The sequence below is a fragment of the Ambystoma mexicanum genome, chromosome 2p, assembly GCF_040938575.1.
Source record: "Ambystoma mexicanum isolate Mex_15411 chromosome 2p, UKY_AmexF1_1, whole genome shotgun sequence".
NCBI lineage: Eukaryota > Metazoa > Chordata > Amphibia > Caudata > Ambystomatidae > Ambystoma > Ambystoma mexicanum.
In genome coordinates this window covers 1,205,033,619-1,205,052,638 of record NC_090923.1, presented here as the reverse complement: position 1 = coordinate 1,205,052,638, position 19,020 = coordinate 1,205,033,619, and the positions used below count along the sequence as shown (strand labels likewise).

The following is a 19,020-nucleotide window of genomic DNA, read 5'->3' as shown; positions in this document are numbered from 1 at the left end:
TTTCTAGAAAAAACCTCACCTTTTAAGCAGGTTTCTCCCATTCATTCCAGCCTAGCAGTCAATCACACAGCAGGGTGGCTGTCTTTGCCGGACAGCCAGCCGCCAATCACCTTTGGAAGCATTCCTGTAACCCAGGGAGTTCCGAGCACCTCCCTCACTTCCTGCCCCTGCCAGAAATACTGGAGCCAGAGGTGGGCTTCACTTGTGAATTCTGCCAAAGACAAAACAAACCTGGTTTGGCACGCACAGTGAATCTCAAGAAGGACCTTTCTAGCAAGAAATGGCGAAAAAAGACGACCTGGGTCATTTTGACAAAACGGGCAGCCATGGGTGCTTTACTGCAGTTGCAAACACAGCCCGTGGAGAAAACACAATGGCAGTAAAAAATGAACCACTGCCACCAGCCATTAATTTTAGAAGGGGTAACCTAAAAATGTTAACTGAGAAACTAGACAAAGGGGATACTAAGTAACCCCTCCAACACCATATGGTAAGATAGTGTGTGCTGGGTATGACAATGCATTACTTACCGTAAAAGCATTTCTGATGGTTGTATCTGCTTAGATTCACATGCTGTGCATAGTCCGACATCCAGTGGTCACTGCAGAGTATTGTATTTTGTTTTTTGTAGTCGAAAAAGGGACGTCGACAAGGCGTGTCTGTAACACTATCCCTATAGTGATGTGCAGTCTACCCACAATCCCTCACGCGTCGAGGTCCCCTGTTTGTATTTTTTCTGCTCTGAGGGAGCCTAATAGACATGAGTGAGTACAGAAAAGAGATATAGTAGAAAGTATGTTCCTTCCATCGGAGCAGGGAGGAAGAGTGGGCGCATGTGAATCTAAGGAGATACAACCATCAGAAATGCTTTTATGGTAAGTAATGCATTGTCTTCTGATGTTTGTTAATCTACTTAGAATCACATGCTGTGCATAGACTAGCGAGCAGTACCCGAAGTTGAAGGTGGGTTGTGAGAAGGAACAGTAGAAAAAAGGTCTTAATACTGCTTGTCCTATCTGGGAATCAGATCTAGAGTGGGCATCTAGATAGTGTTTTGCAAAGGTGTGAACAGAACTCCAGGTTGCCGCTTTGCAAATGGACTCAAGAGGGACATTTGCAATGAAAGCTATGGAAGCCCCGGTGCCTCGAGTGGAGTGTGCTCTTGGCTTGAAGGGTAGTTCTCTTAGCAAATGTGTAACAGAGAGTGATGCATTATACAATCCACCTAGAAATAGTGGATTTTGAAACTACATCTCCTTCTCTTCCTGCTGCCACCGAGACAAAGAACTGATTAGTCTTTCTCAATGGTCCAGTTATTTCCATATAAAACATCAAGGCTCTGCGAACATCCAGTGTATGCAGGCTCTTCTCACCGAAGTTTGAAGGATTTTGAAAGAACGTTGGTAGTTCTATTGACTGGTTGACATGGAATTTAGAGATACATTTTGGTGCAAACCAAGGATGTGTGCGTAGAACCACCTTATCCTTATGAACTGTTACAAAGGGGTCTAGTACAGAGAGCGCTTGTAGTTCACTTACTCTCCTAATGGAGGTGATAGCTATTAGAAAAGCAGTCTTAAGAGTGAGGTCTTTAAGTGTTGCTTTGTGCATGGGTTCAAAGGGTGACCTCATGAGCCTGGTTACGAACGGCGAACCTCCTCTGTCGAAGGCACCGCCGTCAGAGATCTTGTTCGGCGGTGAACAGCTTTGCAGCTACGACACCAAAGGAGGGATGTAAAGTAATAATAAAGTTATAAGTTAATAACGACCAAAGTTCGAATAAATGTTTTTGCAATGTCTCGAGGAGCTCCGCGTAAAGGCGACCAATATTTGGGCGGAAAAAAAACAATCTGAGGGACCTCGACGCGTGAGGGATTTTGGGTACACTGCACGTCACTATAAGGATAGTGTTACAGACACGCCTTGTCGACGTCCCCTTTTCGACTACGAAAAACAAAACGCAATATTCCGCAGTGACCACTGGATGTCGGACTATGCACAGCATGTGATTCTAAGCAGATTATCAAACATCAGAAAGAAAGTTACAAATTCTAAGTAAAGTGAAATTCACTTCACTGCTCTGGGAAACAGTTTCACCAAGAAAAGGTAATCAAATCTTTGGGAAATCTAAGACTTCCATGGGCCACTGCACTGAAGGTGCAGTGTCACAATGCAAAGATGCCGCCTATGGAGTTTGTCAGACACCAAAACCAAAAGAAACTGTTTAAATTAATGAAAAATACGAGAGGGAAAATGTCTCATTCTCTCCCGGGTAGAAATGAAAAGTCCTAAAGTCCAGCAAAAAGAGCTGTGGGTATCTAGGGTAGAAGGGAATTAGCACATTTCTGAGAATTCTCTTTAAAACACAGTAAACGCAAGAAGGCTAAAAGGAAAAAAAAAAATGAAAAAAATTGTAAACGACACTGCTGCCACCAGCTTCTCCATTTAGCACACCTAAAGTAACCAAACATCCTCAGTGTTAGTCTAAGGCAGGGGTGCACAACTGATTTTGCCAGAGGGCCGAATGTAACCTACATGCTGCCTACAGTGGGCCAAAAAGTAAATGCGGGAGGAGTGGTAGGCGAGGGAGTGGCAGGAGTGTTTTTCAACCCTCAATTTTTATTAAACACATGGGAAAAGAATACATGTTTAGGTGTGCCAGTCTTTACTTGTATTTCAAAAGTACATTCTGTACTACAGAGTTTCCATTTTTATAATTCATTTCTTTCATAAGGATATACTGGCAATAGTAGACAAATCATTCAGGGGAAAAACACTGCGCTCATACATTTCACGCATTATGCCGCTTTAGATTTGGAAGGCACAAGCTCGTTATTTTGGACTATTTGGACTGCTATACTTTGCTGTTTGAGTTGGGGCCTTCGTTAAGTCAGGTTTCCACAAAAGGCACAGTAGGTACATATCTTAACTGTGCCTAATTTAACTTTATGATTGGGTTCACTCAAGTGGGACACTGTGCCCCATGCCTCCCACCGTCCAACCAGAACCTATGCCCCATGCCTCCCACCCGCCTACCAAACACTATGTTAATGTTAAAGGACATTTGTAGCGCGCACTATCACCACCGTAGTGGTCCCCTGGCGCTCTGGCGGCTCTGAAAGAGGAGGGGAGTTTGAGTTAGTGGGAGGAAGCAGGAAAAGTGCAAGAGAGCCGTGATGTGCGGTTGGCGGCCTCAGCCCGGTGGGTCCGTTGGCTGGGCCTGGGGTGTTTGCGGCCGGTAGTCATCTTGTACTGTTGTGCAAGGCTATGCGTGTTTTTCTTTTGTTGTTGCAATGTAGTGAAGTTTGTGCGGTTTGTTGTGCTATAGGTTTTGGTTGTGTTTGGAATTTGAGAGGTGTATGCAGAAAGGGAAATTGTTAGTAGTTTTGGTTAGTTTGCGTTTCTATCCTGAATTGAAGCGCTCGGCTTGCGTAGTCTCCCCTGTTGCGGCTCTGTCCCGATCTGGGTCGGACTGGGATACAGGTTCCATACTCCTCTAGTCCCTGCGTTTAACATGCTCTCTTATGGCTCCCCTTATCCTCCATTTAGACTCCAGTGGCCAGTGCATCTGCTAATGACAACCACTCCGGTAGTGGGTAGATTGCCAATGTCTCGATAATTCCACACCAACGTGGTACCTGGCGGTAGTTAAGTTACGGGGCGGGCTAGAGTGTTGGTGGGATTGTCTGGGTTAAATGACTCCATCTCCGTGCGTGCAGCCTGTGTTCCTGTCTATCCGATGTCACCCGTCCAGCTGCCGTGGGCTTTACTCTACCCGGTCAGGGATGTCCGTGTCTTTCCGGTTTAGTTATCCTTTTTACCAGTTTCCTTTTTTTGGTTTAGTCTGTGGTGTTGTAGAGCCAGGTTTTTAGTGATTTCCTGAATTTTAGGTGATCTTCAGTGTTTCTTATTTCCTTTGGGATGTTGTTCCATGTTTTTGCGGCTAAGTGGTAGGAGGTGCCTCCAAGTTTTTTCTTGAGGTATGGTTTGAGTTCCAGGCGGATTTCGTTGCTCGATCAGAGGGGTCTCGTTGGTTTGTAGACTTACTTTCTTTTGTAGGAATTCTACTCCTTGTCCACCGATTGCCCTGTGCGTCATGCACATTGTTTTGAAGGTGATGCGATGTTTAACTGGGAACCAGTGTAGGGTTTTTAGGGCAGGAGTGATGCGATCTCTTCTGGATAGTTTGAGGAGTAGTCTTGCTTCTGCATTTTGGATCCGTTGCAGTTTCTTCAGGAGGTATTCAGGTATTCCGAGGTAGAGGCTGTTTGCATGGTCTATTTTAGACCTGATTAGGGCGACTATAGTGAGTGTTTTGTGCGTGGAGAGGAAAGGTAGAATTCTTCTTGCCTTCCAGAGGAGGAAAAAGCATTTCTTCACTGTTGCATTTATCTGTGGCTCCAGGGTTAGGTTCTTGTCCATTAGGACTCCCAGATTTTTAACTACCTTCGATCGTGTTGGTGCCATTTCCGTAGGCCATGGGATGGTGCTTTCGTTCTCTTGGTCTTTGGATACGATCACGATTTCGGTCTTTCCTGGGTTGATTTTCAGGTTGTTGGCATCCATCCAGTCGAAGACTTCTTTTAGACAGTCGGTAAGGGTTGAATAGTCGGCATCTGTGTCTTTGATTTTGTAGATGATCTGAGTGTCATCTGCATAGTTGTAATATGTAATGTTGTATTTTTTTAAGATTCTGATGACCGGGGTCTGGTAGATGTTGAAATATAGTGGAGATAGTGAGGATCCTTGTGGTACTCCACAGTCGTTAACTCGTGGAGTGGATTTGAAAGGTTTTATCCATACGGTTTCTGTTCTGTCTGTTAGGAATGATTTGGTCCAGCGTAGTGCTGTGTATGTTATGCCTATGTTTTCTAGTCTTTTGGTCAGGGTGCCGTGGCTAACAGTGTCAAAGGCTGCGGAGAGGTCGAGCAGAATAAGGGCTGAAGTAGTGTTTGAGTGTTAGTTTTGAGGTCGTCCCAGATGGATAGTAGTGCTGTTTCCGTTCCTCTCGCTGGTCTGAAACCGATTTGAGCTTGGTCCAGCAGGTGGTGTTTTTCTACGTGTTCTTGGGTTAGTTTATATACGTAGGTTTCTAGAAGTTTCGCTGGGTAGGGGATGTTAGAGATCAACCTGTAGTTGGAAAGGTCATCTACATCGCCACTTGTGTTTTTTTAAGAGTGGCTTGATGTATGCTGACTTGAAGATCTTCGGTACAGTCCCTGTTGATAGTGATAGATTAAGAAGGTTTCTGTAGTGTTCTGCTGGCGATCCTTGCGCGAGGATTGATTTGTAGATGTCTGGGGACATGGGTCCATGGGTGATCCTGCTTTCTTGCTTCGTTTAACCAGCATTGGAAATGCCTCTGCTGATATTTCAGGAAAGCTTCGGAGTTTGTGTTGTGGTTCCGAGTTGGGTTCGTTGGGTTGTATGTTGTGGTTGGTTGGTCGCTTTTGTATGGTTTGACGGATGTCGTTGATTTTATTTTTGAAGTGATCTGCCAGGTCGTTACATAGTTTTCCTGAGGGGGTTGGGGTGTTATCACAGCCTGGTGGGTTTCTCATTTCTTCAATGATGCTAAACATTTCTTTTTGTGTGTTGGTGGTATTGTTGATTCTGTCATCGTAATGTCTTTTGAATTTCATTCTTGTATGCACGGATTTGTTTCTGGTATAGTGTTTTTTCCCCTGGGTTGTATTCTTTCCTCCATTCCAAGTCTATCTTTCTGTTTTCCTTTTTCATGTCGTTTAATAGTGGGGTGAACCATTTTGCCATTGCTCTTTTTTTTTGACGGGGTGAACGGTTTTTCCTGGGCGATCTTGTCTATCGTATCTGCGATCCATTTGTGCAGTATTTCTGTTTTGCTGTCTAGGTCAGCTAGCTTCAGTTCGGTAGATGAGGGTTTCGTTAATTCCAGTTCTATTAGGTTGCTTTTTTTGACGTGTTTCCAGTTTCTTTTGGTGGTGGTTGTGAGTTTTGGGTGTTGGATGTAGGCTTGGGTAGGCAGAGTGATCACAAATGCGATTATGAGATGGTCACTCCATAGTATTTGTAGCAGAGGTGCCGTGGTGATGAGTTTTTCTTTGGTGAAAATTGCGTCTAGGGTGTGGCCTGCTGAGTGCGTTGCTCCTTTGACTAGTTGTCGTAGTTTCATGGTGCCGAGTTGTTCAATTAGTGAGTTTTGGGAGTTGGCGTGGCTGTCTTCGAACCAGATGTTGAGGTCCCCCAGGATGATTAGGTGTTCCTGGTTGATGGCTAAGTTGGTGATGGCTTCTATGAAGTTATCGACGAATGTTGCATCATATGTTGGTGGTCTGTATACCAGGATGAATGAGCTGGGCTCGCTGTTAGGTGAATTACCATGGTTTCGCAGTTGAGGATGTTGAGTGGTTCGTCAGTTTTTATTTTCAGGTGTTTTGAATGCTATAGCGATGCCTCCTCCTTTTTAGTTTTTTCTGTTTATTTGTAGGCATTTGAAGTCTGTCGGAAGGCAGCTTTGGAGTGATTTTGTAGTTGTCGTCCAGCCATGTTTCTGTGATTAACAGGATGTCAATGCCGTTGTCATCGAGTAGGTCGAATATCTCTGTTGAGTGTTTTGACATGGATCTTGCGTTTATTAGATTGCAGTGAAGTTTGGAGGCGTTTGGTTTGGGTTTTGTCGAGGTCGTCTTCCGCTCGGTGTTGAGGTTTCCTTCTTGGTCAGTCACTTGTTGGGCTGCAGGGTTTGGGGTGTCACCGTCTTCGAAGAGTTCTTCTAGGTTTTGTCTTGGGTTTTTTGTGTTTTCATCGGGTTCGTCTTCCGGGGGTTGTGGTTTCTGATTGGAAGTTCCTATTGCTTTGGTGATATAGGGGGTTATTGGGACGATCGTCTGTATGTTTGTTTTGGTCATCCTTCTACTTGCTTGTTTTTGGTTGATTGAAGTTGCTGCTTCTAATGGTGGGTTGGATTGCCGTGGTGGCCAGTTGTCTGCGAGGTATGGATTTAGGGAGAGGGATTTTTCTCTCCTCTCAGAGTTCCTTCGGTTTGTGTTCCTGCCTGTAGGGGTCCAGTCTATGGTTGTTCTAGATTGCTGTTCTGGCGTGTTTGTTCTTTCGTCTCTTCATCTTTTTCTCGGAATTGGTCGTTTGCGCGGCATTGTAGGATTGAGAGTTGTTTAGTCTTGGTTACGTCTAGTTGGTCCTGCTTTGGATAAGTTTTGTGGTGTAGTGGCTGGTGAGGGGTGTCCGCTACTAGTTGGCTCCGTCTATGGGTGGTATTCCAGTTGGAGTCGACGACTCGTTCAGTCGCTGTCCTAGGCGCGGTTCATAGAGGTGAGCAGGCTGTGTGTGTTGGGTAGGGTATCAGCTGGTTGGAGGGTGGCTTGGACGGGCGTAGCTTGGACTTTCGCCTTGTGATGCGAGAGGCCCTAGTCAGAGTGACCCACCACCGTAATTCGCTGGCGGTTTCTGTCTCGCTCGGGAGTTTGCTAAATGTGGGAGTGAGCTAGATTTGAGATACCTGTGAAGTGGGAGAGAGGCTAATCAAGATTGAGATGCTTGTATAGTGGGAGAGAGGCCCAACAATGCAGTTGAGGATCTAACAATGCAATTTGGGCACGGGAGCCCTGCTATCAGTGCGGTTTGGGATTACACAATGCAATTTGGGCACAGGGGCCCTGCTATCAATGCAGTTTGGAATCACACAATGCAATTTGGGCACAGAGGCCCTGCTAAGTTTGAGACACCCGTATAGTGGGAGAGAGGCCTAACAATGCAGTTTTGGGATAAGAATGCAATTTGGGCACGGAGGCCCTGCTAAATTTGAGACACCTGTGACGTGGGACAGAGGCCTAACAATGCAGTTTGGGATCACAGTGCAATTTGGGCACAGGGGCCCTGCTATCAATGCAGTTTGGGATCACACAATGCAATTTGGGCTAAGTTTGGGACACCTGTATAGTGGGAGAGAGGCCCAACAATGCAGTCTGGGATCACACAATGCAATTTGGGCTAAGTTTGAGCTACCTGTATAGTGGGAGAGAGGCCTAACAATGCAGTCTGGAATCACAATGCAATTTGGGCTAAGTTTGAGACACCCGTATAGTGGGAGAGCGGCCTAACAATGCAGTTTTGGGATAACAATGCAATTTGGGCACGGAGGCCCTGCTAAGTTTGAGACACCTGTATAGTGGGAAAGAGGTCTAACAATGCAGTTTGGGATCACACAATGCAATTTGGGCTAAGTTTGAGACAACTGTATAGTGGGAGAGAGACCCAACAATGCAGTTTGGGCACGGAGGCCCTGCTAAGTTTGAGACACCCGTATAGTGGGAGAGAGGCCTAACAAAGCGGTTTTGGGATAACAATGCAATTTGGGCACAGGGGCCCTGCTATCAATGCAGTTTGGGGCAATGGGTGGTGATTACATTGGTTTGCCTAGTGGTCAGGTATCTAGGGTAGAGTTGTACCTCTCCCCAACCCAAGCCACCCTACCTTACGGGTCCTTGTAGTTGCTGGTTGACGGCTGGCCACTGGCTTCCCCTGCGGACACCTGCTGACACTTCCTGGAGCCGCCTCTGTTGGAGCCGCCCGGAGACCATAAATGTCTGTGTGCGCCCTCCTGGGCCTCTGGAGCCGCCTCTGTTGGAGCCGCCCTTGGCCTCAGGGTCCTTAGCCGCAGGGGGCTGCCCTGGGAGGACCAGTGATGAAGGGCTCGAGGCCCAATCAGAGCGGGGATGGGCGGGTTGGGAGGCAGGAAGAAGCACACGAACTGGGAAATGGAGGCAGGGGAGGGGGCTGGGAGATGGGCTCCACACGGCGGGCGCTGGGGCACACGCAGGCCTAAAAAAACAAGTACAGCGTGGCCCAGGAGGGTCGCTAAAGGGACTGCAGCTCACCACTATGCCCAATGGTCCCCACCCTCCTACCAGACACTATGCCCCATGGCCCCCACCCTCTAACCCCCTAAGTGCCGGGCCATTATTGAAGTCTATGCAAAAAGGACAAGCATACTCGTCCGTGGCACTTATGAGGTGACTTCATTAACTAGGACAGTAATGGCATTTATATTGCATGCATTTCTCACCGTAATAGCCATTGATTGTATCTGCTTAGATTCACATGCTTTGCATATAGCCAGACATCACTGTTAATCGCCGAGTATTGCATCTTTCTTTCGAAGAGCAAAAAGAGCTGTCGAGGTGGGCGTGACAAACACTATCCCTAACGTGATGTGTAGTGTACCCAAAATCCATCACGCGCCGCTTTCCCTCTGGTTGTGTTATTTCTACAGTGAGGGAGCCTTTTAATCAGTGTAAGCGAATACAGAAGAGAGGAGTTCTAAGACGTCCATGTTCTTTCTACTCCACGTAGGGGGTTGGGGTGGAGGGGGTGGGTGGGCGTATGACCATCTAAGCTGATGTAATCATCAAAAATACTATTACAGTAAGTAGCACATGTCTTCTGATGCTTGTGAATCTGCTTAGCAACACATGCTGTGCATACACTAGCGAGCAGTACCCAGAGACGGTGGTGGGATGTGTGGAGGAACAGTAGGAAAGAGATGTATTAGCACCACTTGTCCCACCTAAGAATCAGACCTAGAGTGTGTATCCAGGCAGTAGTGTGGTGTAAAGGTGTGTAAAGAACTCTGGGTTGCTGCTTTACAAATGTACTCAAGAGTAACATTTTCAATAAATGCTATGGTAGCTCCTGTGTCCCGAGTAGTGTGCTCTAGGCATGAAGGGCGGATCTCTCTTGGCAAAAGTGTATCACAGTAGGATGCAGTTTGCGATCCACTTTGAAAAAGCTGATTTAGAGACAGGGTCCCCGTCTCAACCAACTGCCACGGAAAAGAAAAATTGATATGTTTTTCTTAGTGGCTTTGTATTTTCCAGATAATAGAAAACCACTCTCCTCACATCTAGTTTGTGGAGGCTTCTTTCTGCACGGTAGTGGGGTTCTGGAAAAAGGTGGGTAGTTATATGCACTGATTTACATGGAGCTTTGTGATAAATGTAGGCACAAATCGTGAGTGAGCAGGACCACCTTATCTTTGTGAATCGTGACAAATGGGTCCTGAACTGAAAGGGCCTGTAGTTCCCCAACTCTCCTTATTGGGGTGATCGCCCCAGAAAGGCGGTCTTGTAGGTGAGTGCGTCAAGGCTAGACTTGTGCATTGGTTCAAGGGCAGGCCCCATTAGTCTGTTAAGTACAACATTCAGGTTTCACCAGCGAGCTGGAGTAGAAATTGGGGATGCAGTCTTTTTACCTCTTCCATAAATGCTTGAATTGCTGGAATTGTCCACCACAAAACTTGGTTCTGGGACGTGGTGTATGCTGACAGCGCAGCTAACTGGACCTTTAGGGGATTGAAAACCAGACCCGAATCCAACAGGTGGGTTATGTACAAGACATGTCTTGGTGTGCATTCAATAGGATTGATGCCTTTGCCCCATTACACCAGATGGCAAAGCGTTTCCATTTGCTGGAGTAACAATGCCTGGTGTTAAATTTCCCCCCCCCCCACCCCTCGAGTTTCTCCATACATATTTGAGGGGGGTTGTAGGTGCCCGAACTCTGACCTCAAGAGCTAGGCTGCTACATTGAGAGTTTGTGGGCATTAACGTAGTGTTTCCCCCTGGTCTTGAGCCAGCATGGTGTATAGCCATGGCAGCTTCTTGGGAGAGGAGACGGACATTACCATGAGATGGGAACCAAGGCTGGCGGGGCCAGCAGAATCATCCTGACTGGCTCTTGGCGCATCTTGTGCACTATTCTGTTGAGTAGGGGAATCTGGGGAAAAGCATGGACAAATTTCCCTCACCGTGTTATCCAGAACCCGTTCCCCTTGGAGTGGTAACTAGGGTACCTGGAGGCGTAATATGGCCATTGTGCGCTCTCCAGAGTTGCGACTAAGTCCATCTTTGGGAAGCCCCAGTCTGCGAAGATGGGGAGTACAATGTTCTTGTGTAGACGCCATTCGTGCTCTACAGGTAGGGGTTGGGGGGGGGGGGGGGGGGAGTGTAGTCTCTGCAGATGGAGTTCCACTGGAATGTGTTCTGACAGGAGGAACATCTTGTGTTTGAGAGCCTATTTCCATATGTTCAGGGACAATTTGGACAGCCCTAGAGAGGGAGTGCCCCCTTGTTTGTTCAAGTAATACATGGCCGTAGTACTGTCTGATGAGAACAGTCTTCCCCTGGAGGCGAGTTTGGAAAGACTTCAGGGCCTTGAACACTGCTAGCAGTTCCAACAACTTTATGCGATTGGATGCGACTGCTGGTGGCCACACGCTGTGCACCGTCTGATGAGGGAGGCGAGACCCCCACGCCGTCAGATGCATCTGTGGTGAGAGTGGCTTCAACTGCGGGGGTGGTGAAGGTTTTCCCCTAGAGAAGGTTTTCCCTTGACCACCACTGCAGAGACAGAACGAGGGCTGCCGAGACAACCACAAGATTGTCCCATTGTCCGCTGGCCTGAACCCATTGGCTCGAGAGCCACTCTTGCATGGGGCGCATACGCAGGCAACCGTGTGGAAGGAACAAGTTACTTAACTAACTGTTGTTCTCCAGCATGAGTCTGGCATGGATTCACATGCTCATGAATATTCCCCCGTCAGGCTGGGAAACCTCGGTAAAGAACAAAATCAGTTTAGTTTCTGAACTGTCTTTCTATTAATAACCAATCACTGGTCTCTGGGTCCTACTGCCCCCTGGCCAATGACTGCCCTCTACCTAAGCCCCTCCTCTGGCAGCCATCTTCAGATTTGATAGCACGTAAAGTGGTAGTAGGACCAAGAGAAGAGCCGTAGAGAGGTTGGAGGGAGGGTTCGCATGTGAATCCATGCCAGACCCATGCGGGAGAACAACAGTTACAGGTAACTTGTTCCTTCTCCAGCATGGGGTCTGGCATGGATTCACATGCTCATGAATACAAGAATACATAGCAGTAACCACATGCACAACCACAGGAGGTGGCAACGCTCAACATTAAGCATTTCAACAACTCAACATTAAGCATCTCTTGCCTCCTCACCAGACTCACCTTCAAGCAAACAGGTTGCGCAGCACTGCCTGGCCGACTCTGGACTCCTCCCTGGAATCCCAGTCGAGGTGTGTCGACCTCCGCGTAGCAGCCCTGCAGAGGTCCAGCAGGGGCACACCAGACAGGAACGCCGTGGTAGAAGCGATCGCTCTGGTTGAATGGGCTCTCGGACGGCCGAGCAACGGTCGGTTTGCCAACCAGTGACAGTGCATGATGCAGCCAGAGAGCCATCTGGAAGCCTTCGAGAGGGCCTTCCCTTGGTTCACAGGACCAAAGTTCACAAACAGCTGTGATGTCTCCCGAAGACTCTTCGAGCGGTCCACGTAGAACCGCAGCACTCTAGCCACATACATCGAGTGCAAAGTCCTCTCAGCCGGCGATGGGAAGAAAACAGGTAACACCAAGGGCTCGTTGAGATGGAAGTCCGACGGCACCTTGGGCATGAAGGAGGGGTGCGTCCTCAGCACTACCCTCGTCTCGTGGAACGTCAGGTATGGAAGTTTACAGGAGAGGGCCTGGATCTCTCCCACTTGTCGTGCAGAGGTGATGGCCACAAGAAACGCTGTCTTCCACGATAGGAACTTCAGCGGTGCCGAGCCAGGGGCTCAAATGGGGGACCCATGAGCCTGGTCAGTGCCACGTTGAGCTCCCACGCCGGGGCCTTCACCGGTGGGAACGAGCAGAACAGATGTTTCATGAACTCCTTCACCAGGCGGTGAGACCAAAGCAACGACCACCCCGCAGTTCTGGTGTAGAGGGAGATAGCCGCCAGGTGGATGCCGGCCCCGCCGTGGCCAGCGACAGCAAGTACGGAAGCACTTGAGGGGCCGTAATCCGTAGAGTGTTATCTTCTGTGCACGGCACCAGGCAGAGAACCTCTTCCACTTATGTCCATAGCACTTCAGAGTCGAGGACACACCAGCCTTTGCAAGTACTCAAAATGATCTGCGGCTCTCTTTAGAATGGCATTAAACAACAACATTTGGTCATCCACAGGTGAGGACTGCCTTTGTGGAGGTGAAGGAAGGTAGGTAGGTCTGGGTCAGGGATACGTGGGTGAAAGCCAAGGGCCCTGATCTGCTGGCTGATCCTGATCCCAGTCTGGGTCCTGGTCAGCCGTGTCCTGATCAAAAGTATTGTCCTCATATGTATCCTCCTGTTTTGAGTAATCAAAAGACCTTCTTAGTGGACTTGTGTAAGAATGGGAGGCTTCAGCAATTTTTGTGGAATGGGGCAGGAGTCCTCTTCCCCAAGTCTCTTGGGAGCAATATATTTATCTGAGAAATCTATTGGGCCATCTTGTCCATATAATTCTCAAATCTCTGCCTAGTCCACAGGGAAGATGCACAAGTGTATGGTCTGGAGGTGGAAAAGTCTTGTCAGAATGGGGAGAGGCTTGTGGGCTTCAGAATACTCAAGAGGGGATGCCCCATGTTCACCTGCTACCGAAATAACAGCTGTGAGACTCTTGTGTATTGTCAGCGGCTGAATGGCAAGTCTCAATGTGCCTACCAGCGCCGTCGCAGTGGCCGACTCAGCCGAAACCGCAGGAGCTTGCGCGCCCATGGACGGCGTGTCAGTGACCGTGTGTTTTTTTGGGGGAATGCCCTTGTGAGAGGAAAGACCATGCCGAGAAGACTGATGCGCAGAGGGCGCCGAATCACGAGATTCGGAAAGCACCAAGTTTTCAGCGGGCCTGTTAGACTTACACACTTCGTCGACGTGCCTGCCAAGAAGGCCTTAGGGGAGTTGGGTGTTTGGGTTTAGGTGGTGCGTGTGTACGAGCATCTGGGAACCTGAGGTCTAGGGCTTCCAGATCGGAGCCATGGCTGCTGATGAATTCATCATCATCCGAAACTATGGTGCCAACGGGGGAATGACTTTCGGCGTGCATCACGTAGGCCGCCCACCTTTTTATCCGCCTGTCCTTTAAATTCTTTGGACGCAAGAGCTTGCAGGACTTACAAGAACGCTTGTGATCTCATGGTAGACACCTATTTAACGGCGATTGGTGTCCTAAGGGAATTTGCCGTTACACAATCGACAATTTAAAGGGTGGCCAATCACGGCATCCGGAAGGCGGGAGCCAGACAAATAAAGGCCCACACAAAGGCCCTGTCCGCTTCAGGTACGCCCCCCTGGTCGCCTGTGATGTATTTGTGTATGCGCCTGCCTCCGATTTGACTTTGCATCTGTGTGCTGCTGCCGCCCTAAAACATGGGGCCAGGCTCAATGGATGTGATCACCATGTAATTTTCTTTTGCACTTTGCATATGATGTGTTATTACCTTAAAACGTTCAACAATGTAATTCACCTCTCACACTCGCCACAAATAAATATTGAGCAATAAGGCAACCAACTAGTTGGGCGGAAAAAAACAATCTGAAGGACCTCGACAAGCGAGGGATTTTGGGAACACTACACGTCACGTTAGGGATAGTGTTACAGTCACACCCATGTTGACATCCCCTTTCGATCTTCGAAAGAAAGATGCAATACTTCCAATTACCACTAGATGTCGGACTTTATGCACAGCAGGCGATTCTAAGCAGATTAACAAGCATCAGAAACATATATACAATCACCGGTGTTCGGCAAAAATACATTTTTTTTAAACCTACAAAGGAAGATACACATTAGTATGCAGCACTGTAGGTCAACAGAGATACACCAACTTTAAGTCCATGCACTAAAGTTCAAAGTTTCAAACAGTTTTGAGAGACAGGAAAAAGTTAGTGGAGGGGATTCACTGGATCTGGAAGTCCAATGAAATGTTCCAAGGGGTAGAGGGGTAAAGTGTTTCTAGTGAATAAAAGGTCCCATCTGCTAATGTTCCTGCAGAAAAGTCGTCTGACAAATGTCGCCAAAAAGTGGAAGGGGATTGCAGGGACATCACATTGAACATGCAGGGAGGACACCTCTGCAACCACTGCTACCCTTAAACCCATATACATGGTCACCATATATAAAGTCACTATGGCCTTTACAAGGTAACTATATATGGGGATAATATTACCGGATACCGAATAAAAAAAAGTGTCCCCCACTTTCGGAATGAGCTTGTTTGAGCATGCACTGGCAAAGCCAAACTGTTACAAAAGTTTCTAAAAGTTACAAAACTTTTAAAAAGGAGAGTTAGGAGCTCAGCCAAGTACTGTTACAACTCACCCCCCGTACTCCGATTCTTCTTAGGACTTGGCAGGTGTTCAGAAGAGGGTCTAAGGTCACTTTTCCAGCCGTCAGCTCCAGTCCTCGATGCCCAGGGGTTACAGATTCAAGCACTTCTATGGTCGGCGACAGATGCTGGTGTAGAGAAGGAGCCAAGTACCCCCACCTCAACCACTTCGCCCATATTGCCTATATTTTGGGAACCAGAGTGAGACACGTGCGGTACCAGTGAAAATACTGATACCAAAGAAAATCCTGGAAGCAAGGTTCCCATTGAGAAACCCATACCTGCATACGAGACAGTATGATGGCCATTTGAATGATATTCCAGGAGAAGCAAGACCAATGAATGGAAGGGAAGAAGGGAAGAATGGTGGCGTCACTACCATCATCGTCACTCACGAAGCAAGCTGAAGTACATGGAAGAGATGCAGAGAGAAGAGAAGTGAATATATTCTATAAGGCATCAATAAATGATCAAAGATAAGTGATATATTGGGATCAAGATGAAGAAAAGTATGCTACAGAAACTATTTTACACGTTTACAGATGCAAAGAACCGCAAGCAAACAAAGCATTCTTGAGGCTAGCTTTATAGTGAATAGATTGCGGCATGCGCCAACATATACATATATTGAAGTGAGTTAAGAATGGATGTTTCCACTACGTATTATAGCAGAGCTGTACTAAAAAAGGAAGGCCTCTTTTCCAATGTGTCGCAGTTACAAAAATTGAACAAATTTGACAGGAGCAAAACTCAGAAAGTGAAGGCTGGACGCGCCCCAAGAAGCCAAGGCCGTATCAGGCTGGGGTGAGCAGACATTGAATAAAATTCATGTGAAAGAATGAGACTCCTGTTCAGAAGACATGGACAAAAACAAGGACGAGGTCTATTAGAAAATAGTATTTTAAATGCACTACAGTTCGATTTTGTGGTCTTAAGTCACGTGGAAGGATGAAGTTGGACGCACATGACGACCACACCTACGCAAGAGGGCAGAGCGTGCCTTCACTCCCCTGAATTCTACAGAGCAAAAGAACACTCCCAAGGACAAGTTCAAAGCCTTAATTGACAGCAGACCACTGAGGTGATGAGATGAATATGCTAATTGGTGGGAAGCTATGGTTAAGACTAGCTCAACAGCACATGGAAGACCAGCCTGCATACTGCTAACGTTGGTGGAAAAGTACGGATGGAGGTTAGTGTGTCAACCAATTGAAGGGGGCCGCGTGATTAAGGGTCCTATAGTTTGTGTAACCAATGGGACGTTGTGTATTTAGCGACATGTTTAAGGGGAGGGCTTAGTTGCCCCCATTGATGTTAAGAAACCTATCACTTTCGCTCACTCTTTTAGACTAGTATGGATTGTATACTTAGAGGTTCCTTAAGAACCCATCACAATAGCCACTGGGTTTTTGTAGATTGCCAGGTAGGATGACTATAGTAAATACTTAGGTTGACGTCATCAATGACAATGTTTTGCTATAAAAGAATGCTTTTTTTTTTAAAAGATGCATTGAGAAACCATGCGCTGAGACGTCTGTTGTCCGTTGTACTACCCGTTTTTGATATTAAAACAGTTACCTTTTACCAACTACCTGAGTCGTTTTGATTGATGTTTGAGTAGCTTCTGTATCCCCATCCATCTCAAGAGCATTGCTACCTCATCTTAAAGGCCTAGGGTCAACTAGTTCACTGGTGCAGGCTCTTCAGGCTGGAGACTATTCAGGGCCACTCAGCACAGGACTGGATGCAGGAAAGCTGTTTCAGACAGCAGCCACTGATTCAGACAGACATCACCTTTATCTCGGGTCCCATCGATGCTGGAATCAGAACATTTGGCAGAGATGAGCCCTGTATCACAAGCTGTCAATCAACAAAGTTCCGGGCCTCAATATGAAACAGCGACATCTGCAGCACGGTAGCCCAAACTCTGAGCAGGCCACCCACTGCGTTATCCAGGGGCACTTCCGAGGGCTCTTCTTCAGAGGACTAAAGCGGACATTGAGAATGGATGTTGCCTTCACTCAAGGGTCAAAGGACCTTTGCAGGACTTCTGGAGATAACCTCAAGGAAAGGGCTCTTATGACAGCAGGAGAAATTGCTTATAACAGATCCATGGTCTCCAAACAAGTCTAGCATCTGGACAGGATACTTGGTTCCTTCAGGTTTCCTCCAAGATCTCAAAGAACAGGTTATCATGCCCTGTTCTTTCTTGCAGAGGGGCGCCCTGACCTCTCTGGAACAGGTGCAGCAGTCCTCCTCTTATCAAAAAGCCAGGTAAGAGACGAAACTCCCATTAGCCAATCCATAATCTGGGCCACACATCGCAGCAGTGGTCCAATAAGGGCCACTGCTGGCACAGTTCATGCATACCATTCAGACACACTGAAACCAGTTTGTGGATTGGGACCGGACAGTCCCAACCCATTTCCTGACAGCTAACGTAGCCCGCAAAAAGCTTCAGTTTTCCCAGGCACTTTAAGTCCACATAGGGATTTTCCTGTCCTCACAGGTCATGAATAAGTTTTAGTGACAGATGGCCAGGGGACAAATAAAAAACCTTGTGGCACGGCCATGCTTGGACATTAGTCACAGTAGGTAGCTAAACGTAAATGTGGTAAGGCTAAAAAAAGACACCAAAAAAATTGCAAAAAGTAACTGCTGCCACCAGCTTGTCCATTAGGCACACCTAAAGTAACGAAAAATCCTGAGCGTTACCCTAGGGCAAAATACAAATTCTATGTCAAGACCGGAGGCTCCCATTATGCAATGTATTCCCATTTTTTTTTTATGCATAATGCTCGCCTCCGTGTCTTAAATAGAATCAAGACTTTCTAGTAAGACATTATGGAAAATCATTATTGTACTGCATTGTAAGATACATTCCACAAGGATAAAAAAAAAGTTACCACAAGTGGCAACAATGTAACAAGGCTAAGGCAATGTTTCCCAGTACAGATAGCCTGAAGGACATGTCTTTTTTCCCCCATGACAAATGAGCATAAGCCAGTGTAGTGCAGGTCAGATTAAAAAAAATAAGCAAAAGGTTTGGGGGTCCATTAAAATGGAGGCAAAGGTGGTGTAAAGAGACAACTTTCCTAAAATATCCCCAGGATGATGCAGAGTGCCCAGAGAAAGCAAGGCCTACTCCTGGGGAGTCTGGGCCAGTCGGACTTGGATCATCACCCGTTTCAGCCATGCCTGAGCCTAACTGTGTATGGTCACGGGTTCTTGCCAGCTCGTCCGTGTGCAGTGCACGACGACTGCACAGGACAAAACAGTCTACAGAGAGACCAAAGTAGTTGGAAGAGAAGGCAGCCTTTCACGGCAATTCTGCCGGGACCTTGGCAAAGATGTAATTATCTTTAGCCGAAAGACCTCCCATTCCTGTGATGTGGAGGATTTTTTGGCAAAAAACTGGGGAGCCCGTTCCTCGGGAGCCATCCTGAATCAGTGATACCTCTGCCTCGAAGAATAATCTCTTGAACTGCTGGGTGATTGAGCTCCACACAAAGCAACCTCAAATCGGTCCGTCTGTCGAACCTTTCCATAAGTAAAAAGGGTAAATACTTAGGCCCGACCAATCACAAAGTGCCTTTGAGTGCATCGACTAGCACAATCTGCAGCCCTGCGTGTTGAGTACTCCTCAGAGGCAGTACAGGACGATCCTGTGAGGATCAGAGACTGACATTTGAGGCATGCAGTCAATGCAGAGCTTAGGGCCTTAATTTAGCTTAAAGAGCAAGGAGAAGTAATAAACCTCAAACAAAGCAGTGATCCTGAAACACAGTGCGGGGAAAATGAACGGTAGTCACAAGGCCATGAC

The 19,020-nt window shown here is 47.3% G+C and overlaps 1 protein-coding gene across 3 annotated transcripts in view; it reads right to left on the bottom strand.

Annotated features, from left to right (window-relative positions):
* The window catches only part of HCFC1 (host cell factor C1), a 771,113-nt gene that overhangs the window by 360,835 nt on the left and 391,258 nt on the right, over positions 1 to 19,020 (bottom strand). The gene's annotated exons all lie outside the window — the stretch shown is intronic.